General features: G+C 46.4%; 1 protein-coding gene across 2 annotated transcripts in view; it reads right to left on the bottom strand.

Moving 5' to 3' along the window:
• LOC123520172 (glucose dehydrogenase [FAD, quinone]-like) overlaps positions 1-2,802 on the bottom strand; it is a 29,580-nt gene extending 26,778 nt beyond the window's left edge. Inside the window, exon 1 of one of the 2 annotated variants that reach the window (XM_045282179.1) lies at positions 2,439-2,802. The gene's annotated coding sequence lies outside the window, so the exon portion shown is untranslated. The remainder of the gene's footprint in view (positions 1-2,438) is intronic. The other variant, XM_045282180.1, reaches the window with a different exon arrangement.
• Between the last annotated feature and the right edge of the window lie 4,376 nt (positions 2,803-7,178).

Here is a 7,178-nt window from a genome sequence, read left to right as displayed (position 1 = left end):
GACAAGGACACGTTGAGAAAAATTAATAGAAAAATTATATGATAATAACGATAAATAAAAAAAAAAAAAACGATATTGACTAAATCTGCTCAAGATACGTTGGAAAAAAGACAAAAAGAAAAAAAAAAAACTCATTCCTTAACCGCTCTGTTCTAGAATACATTGGAAAAAAAAGGAAGAAAAACATATTCATACTCAATATGCTCAACGGCACACTGAAGAGGGCACTTGGTAAAAACAGAAGACAAAACAAACGCCGGCTCAGCTGCTCTGTTCTGCTGCACGTATAGAATCACCTAGCAGCGTCTTCCTGTACTAATCCCTATACACCTCGGTCACCTGCTGGTCACCCAGCCAGTCTTCCCCATTACGGAGCGAGGTCAGAGCTCATAGACCGATCTTCGGGTAGGACTGAGACCACAACACACTCCACACACCAGGAAAGCGAGGCCACAACCCCTCGAGTTACATCCCGTACCTATTTACTGCTAGGTGAACAGGGGCCACACATTAAGAGACTTGCCCATTTGCCTCGCCGCTTCCTGGGACTCGAACCTGGATCCTCTCGATTGTGAGTCGAGCGTGCTAACCACTACACTACACTACGCCTCGCCTCGCCTTGCATGCCGTACTCTCTCTGATCTGCTGCCCACCATCACTGCCGCGCCTCCGTCACCCATATGCTTTCACACAACCTTCACTGAGCATTCAACTATAGCTGTCCCCGCCGCCCACGGTACCTCCTCTAGTGCTATTATGAACAGGAACAGACGCGCCTCAGACCATCACCTGCATGTTGTTATTGTTAGTGCTGTGAAGATCTTGAGATTCTTATGAGTCCGAGCCTGCCTATTGTTGCACCGAGGATGGCTAGGAGGAGTTAGATGAAGATTAGGAAGAAGGATGGTGTTTGGAAGGAAGAGGTTGGGGTTGAATTAGGAGGAAGCGAATTGAAGATTGGAAGAAGGAAAGAAGAGTTTTGAAAAAGAAGATTGGGATTAGGAAGGAGGATGAAGATTAAGAGGAAAGAGGTTATGGAGTCGAGTTAGGAAGCAAAGTGATTCGAGTTAAGAAGAAGGAAGATGGGGTATAACTATATAGTCCTTGACACACACACACACACACACACACACACACACACACACACACACACACACACACACACACACACACACACACACACACACACACACTCACACACACACACACACACACACACACACACACACACACACACACACACACACACAGTGTGGCTTTTCACGGGAATTTATGGGCTAAAGGGGATACTTTTTAGGGTACCTCCTATCTCAAAGCCCACCCGCTAGTAAACCATTGCCCTGAGTGAGGAAGCCCAACCTGCACTCAGACCGTGGACAGGATTCGAACCCGTGCGCTTAGAGACCCCTCGGATCCCAAAGCACGCATGGTTCCACTGTACCCAAGATCGGTCTATGAGCTCTGAGCTCGCTCCGTAATAGGGAAGACTGGCTGGGTGACCAGCAAACGACCGAGGTGAATCACACACACACACACACACACACACACACACACACACACACACACCGCGTAGTGTAGTGGTTAGCACGCTCGACTCACACTCGAGAGGGTCCGGGTTCGAGTCCCGGAGGAGGCGAGGCAAATGGACAAGCCTCTTAATGTGTGGTCCCTGTTCACCTAGCAGTAAATAGGTACGGGATGTAACTCAAGGGGTTGTGGCCTCGCTTTCCCGGTGTGTGGAGTGTGTTGTGATCTCAGTCCTACCCGAAGATCGGTTTATGAGCTCTGAGCTCGCTGGGTGCCCGGCAGTCGACCGAGGTGAATTACACACACACACACACACACCCGGTAGCTCAGTGGTTAGAGCGCTGGCTTCACAAGCCAGAGGACCGGGGTTCGATTCCCCGGCCGGGTGGAGATATTTGGGTGTGTCTCCTTTCACGTGTAGCCCCTGTTCACCTAGGAGTGAGTAGGTACGGGATGTAAATCGAGGAGTTGTGACCTTGTTGTCCTGGTGTGTGGTGTGTGCCTGGTCTCAGGCCTATCCGAAGATCGAAAATAATGAGCTCTGAGCTCGTTCCGTAGGGTAACGTCTGGCTGTCTCGTCAGAGACTGCAGCAGATCATACAGTGAACACACAAGGGAAGATGTCTGAGAGATGTTCAAAAATATAGTTTCCCGCAAAGATGTGTTGAGACGTGGAACAGTTTGTGTGAAGAAGTGGTGTCGGCAACGAGTGTGCATAGTTAAAAAAAAAAAAAATTGGATAAGTGTAGTTATGGAGACGGGGCCACACGAGCGTAAAGCCCAGGTCCTGAAAAACTACAACTAGGTAGATACAACTAGGTAAATACACACACATACACACACACACACAAGTTCCTCCCTCTTCTACACAGCATGCTATGCTGTGTAGAAGCATTGTGCAACACACTTACGCAGGCTGGGAAGTAAGTAGTGAAGACAGTACTAGTGAGTCCCACACACAGGGGTATACTTTCAGAGCAAGAGCTTCCTGGCGGCGCGTGGCGGCAGTAGCAGGTCACAGTTATCACAAACGTCACACCAACTAACGTCTCTCGTCACACTCATCATTTTCAACACGAGTGACCCGTGGGACTGATTAAACACGTACACACACGCTCGCGGACTCCCACATACTCTTCGTTTGTCGTTGCTCCGAGCGATGCAAATTCCCTACGTGGCGGCAGCAATAGTGACTCAGTGAGGCAGGAGCGGCAAATCGGATGTGGACTGTAGCGGTGTGCAGAGGACGGCGTCTGAGGCCACACTGCCAGTGAGAGTGTTGCACGGCACTTAGGCAGCCTTTCCCTGAAGAAACGTCTGAGACATACCGCGAGAGAGAAAGAGAGCGAGAGAGAGCTGAACGCGGTGGGTCAAGCAAGGTAACGTCTCCTTTCTCCGAGCGGCCAGCTCAGCGTTCGTGGCTCCTGACGCGGCATGGGACAGTGGGATGGCACTGGATCACCGTGCGACACTCCGACGCTCAGAGTGGAGGCTGAATTATCTAAGTCTTCTGCAGCTGTGCCACGACATCTGCAGGAGACTGAGGTCCGGGAGGTGACCATTATACACATAATCGTTCAAAGACAGCTAAAAAGAAAATGTTATTGTGAAGCGCTAAACTCAAACTCTGCCAAGGATCACGCCGCCGTGGTTTGCGTAGCGAAATAGCAAGGGCGGGGCAGTGGTGGTTCCTCGCCGCCCTCTGCCTTAAAAGTCGCCGTCAGCGAGGCATATCGAAGCTAAGTTACGCTGGTGAAACACTTGCCGCTCCCACTGTGCCGCCAATCAACTCAAGGAAAGTTAACAAGCTTGTAACACAGGTGGCTTGCACACACACACACACACACACACACACACACACACACACACACAAACCCTGTACAATACAACTAAGTAAACACACACACACACACACACACACACACACACACACACACACACACACACACACCACCACCACCACCACCACCACCAATCATAAAACAAAAAATATATATATAAAAAAGGCAAGAAAAAATATATAGAAAAAGTCGCGGAGAAAGTTTGGCCCAAAAACCTGATAATGATAAAAGTAAAAACAATAATCCCATTTTAAGCAGAGGAGAGTGAAAAAAAAAAATGGGTGAATCGTAGCAGTAAAAGTGGGAGAAAGGAACGAGAAAAGAATTGAACTCATGGGTTGGTTAAGCAATGAACGGGGAAAAAAAGCCAAAAAATGGAGAAATGTTGAAATTGAAAACAGAAAAGGAAAAATAATAGGAACGGAAATGTTAAGTATATTCATGTTTATATACTTTTTTTTTCTACTGAATGGCTACCTCAAGATTTTGGATAACCGAGATCGCTAAGTGTATTCCTGTCTTGCCTGCGTATTTGGTGGGCACACTTCTCTCGATCCCTTTATATACATCACTTTCTTTCAAACCATCTTCTTGTCCCTTATTCATTTCTGCCTTACTCTTCCATCTTCTTCTCTTCACAAAACTCATATCAAATGCTCCTTAAACACTCTCCCCATCTCTCCAAACCCACCGTCGCCAGGTATCACAAAAGTCATAATCTGGAGGAAAAAATTACATGGCGGAAGATTTATATGAAAAGATCTCTTCGCCTTTGCATGTTGAGATATTTCATAATACTCTTCGTCAACTTCAGATCACGATTTTTGGCCCATTCCTTTGGTGACTTGCAATTTTGATGGCCTTTATCATTAGAAGCTTTTGTTGCCCTTGTCTAGTGCCTCTCTTGGGTAAAAAAAAAAAAAAAAAAAAAAACTTGAGTCTGCTGATGCTGTTGCTCGCTGTAGTCTGCCATGTGTTATCAGCAAGAGTTGTTGTCCTCTACTAATCGCGTCCACCATCATCTGTTGTTTACTCAATTCTCACAAAATTTTATAACCTCGTCGCGCCCCGCCCAGCCTTTCCCCAACCACCTTGAGGCCTCCGCGTGCCTCGCCCGCCATGAAGGTTCTCACGTACTCTCCTCCTCTTTTTTCTGGTTGTTGTTATTGCTTCTCAAACAGACCAATGGATGAAACACAATAATCAGACATTGTATTCTGAATATTCTCAAACGTTCCAGCACATCACCTTGTCCATTTTATATAATTCTAGTGGAAATTATTCGCGTGTTGAAGGGTGTTTAGCACATTATCTCGTCCACGTTATGTAGTTGTACAGTGGAAATTATTCAGGTATCCACTGGTGCTTGATCGGTACATTATCCCACCCACTTTATGTAGCTCTGGTGGCAGTTATAAGGGTTAGGTTTTTAAGGGTTCTTTCGTGATTCAGGTGATAGTTGTACAATTATTCTGTCTCTCAATAATAAAATAAAAAAAAAGAACGTGAGAATACAACTAATAATATACTCGGCATTAGCAACATGTGCAGATCTGATAGATTCCTGCAGCTTCCTTTGCTTTTTTTTGTTCTTACGTTATATTCTTATGCGGCAGTGTACGTGGCAGCTCTTGTACAAACTTGTCTACCCTTATATTCCCGCCTATCTCCATCCATGAATTTGTCTACCTAGTCTACTTTTAAGGCTTTCCAATGGCTCAGCACTACCGATCCTAGGCCATATTTCTCCCTCGCCCTGCCTTGCCTTTTAGTCCCACACAGCCCCCCCACCGCACTCGGCACCTGCCAGCTCAAGCTACGCCGATCATTTGCAGCATTAAGTTTCCGCCGCCCCCCAGGAGAGTAGTCTGGAGGCGACTCTCACGGCTTTGCGCGCTGGGAAGAGGCTTTCACCTGCTCACTCACGACACGGAACACTGGCGTGATCATATGAACAGCCACACACACACACACACACTGGTTGGGCGGCATGACGTGCGGTATCATGGACGCCTTATCTGTTCATTGTTTTCATAAATGACTACCAAGAGAGAAGAAATATGCATGATGTGGCAAGAAAAGGAAGATATTGATGAGCATTCTGAAGGAGGAGGAAGGAGAGAATTAAGGTGGTGGTAGTGATAAAGGAGGTAGACAATATACAGCTCATCCAAGGGTCTTTCCTGTCTGCATTTTTTTTTTTTTACGTAGGGAAGAGGGCCAGCCAAGGGCAAAAAAAGAAAGTTAGAAAAAAGCCCACTTGAGCGCTGGCTCTCCAAAGAGTAAAAAAAGTGCCAAAACCGTCAGCCAGAATTAGGGGAGCAAATGCCTCGATACCTCCCTCTTAAAAGAAGACAAGTTGTAGGAATTTGGAAATACAGATGCAGGGAGGGAGTTCCAGAGTTTACCAGTGAAAGGGATGAATGATTGTGCGTACTGGTTAACTCTTGCATTAGGGAGTTGGACAGAATAGGGATGAGAGGAAGAAGAAAGCCTTGTGCAGCGTGGCCGCAGGAGGAGGGAGGCATGCAGTTAGCAAGATCAGTAGAACAGTTACCATGAAAATAGCGATAAAATATAGAAAGGGATGCAACATTTCGGCGGTGAGAAAGAGACTGAAGACAGTTAGTCAGAGGAGGGAGTTGATGAGACGAAGAGCTTTCGATTCCACCCTATCAAGCAAAGCTGTGTGACTGGAACCCCCAAACATGCGAAGAGTACTCCATACAGGGACGGATAAGGCCCTTATACAGAGTAAGCAGTTGGAGGGCGAGAAAAACTGGCGGAGACGCCTCAGAACACCTAACTTCATAGAAGCTGTTTTAGCAAGAGATGAGATGTGAAGTTTCCAGTTAAGATTATGAGCAAAGGACAGACCGAGGATATTCATTGTGGAAGAGGAAGACAGTTGAGTGTCATTGAAGAAGAGGGGATAGTTGTCTGGAAGGTTGTGTCGAGTTGATAGATGGAGGAATTGAGTTTTGAGGCATTGAAAACTACTAGATTTTCTCTGCCCCAATCGGAAATTTTAGAAAGATCGGAAGTCAGGCGTTCCGTGGCGTCCCCGCGTGATCTGTTAATTTCCTGAAGGGTTGGACGTCTCTGAAAGAACGTGGAAAGATGTAGGGTGGTATCATCAGCGTAGGAGTGGATAGGGCAAGAAGTTTGGTTAAGAAGGTCATTAATGAATAATAGAAAGAGAGTGGGTGACAGGACAGAACCCTGAGGAACACCACTATTAATAGGTTTAGGAGAAGAACAGTAGCCGTCTACCACAGCAGCAATAGAGCGGTCGGAAAGGAAACATGAGATAAAGTTGCAGAGAGAAGGATAGAAGCCGTAAGAGGGCAGTTTTGAAATCAAAGCTTTATGCCAGACTCTATCAAAAGCTTTTGATATGTCTAACGCAACAGCAAAAGTTTCACCGAAATCTCTAAAAGAGGATGACCAAGACTCAGTAAGGAAAGCCAGAAGATCACCAGTAGAGCGACCTTGACGGAAGCCATACTGGCGATCAGACAGAAGATTGTGAAGTGACAGATGTTTGAGAATCTTCCTATTCAGGATAGATTCAAAAACTTTAGACAAGCAAGAGATTAAAGCTATAGGACGGTAGTTTGAGGGGTTAGAACGGTCACCCTTTTTAGGAACAGGCTGAATGTAGGCGAACTTCCAGCAGGAAGGAAAGGTAGAAGTCGATAGACAAAGTTGGAAGAGTTTGGCCAGGCAAGGTGCAAGCACAGAAGCACAGTTTTTGAGAACAATAGGAGGGACCCCATCAGGTCCATAAGCCTTCCGAGGGTTTAGGCC

The sequence above is a fragment of the Portunus trituberculatus genome, chromosome 46 (genome assembly GCF_017591435.1).
Source record: "Portunus trituberculatus isolate SZX2019 chromosome 46, ASM1759143v1, whole genome shotgun sequence".
NCBI lineage: Eukaryota > Metazoa > Arthropoda > Malacostraca > Decapoda > Portunidae > Portunus > Portunus trituberculatus.
The sequence above is the reverse complement of the archived record's forward strand: the minus strand, read 5'-3'. Positions and strand labels throughout refer to the sequence as shown.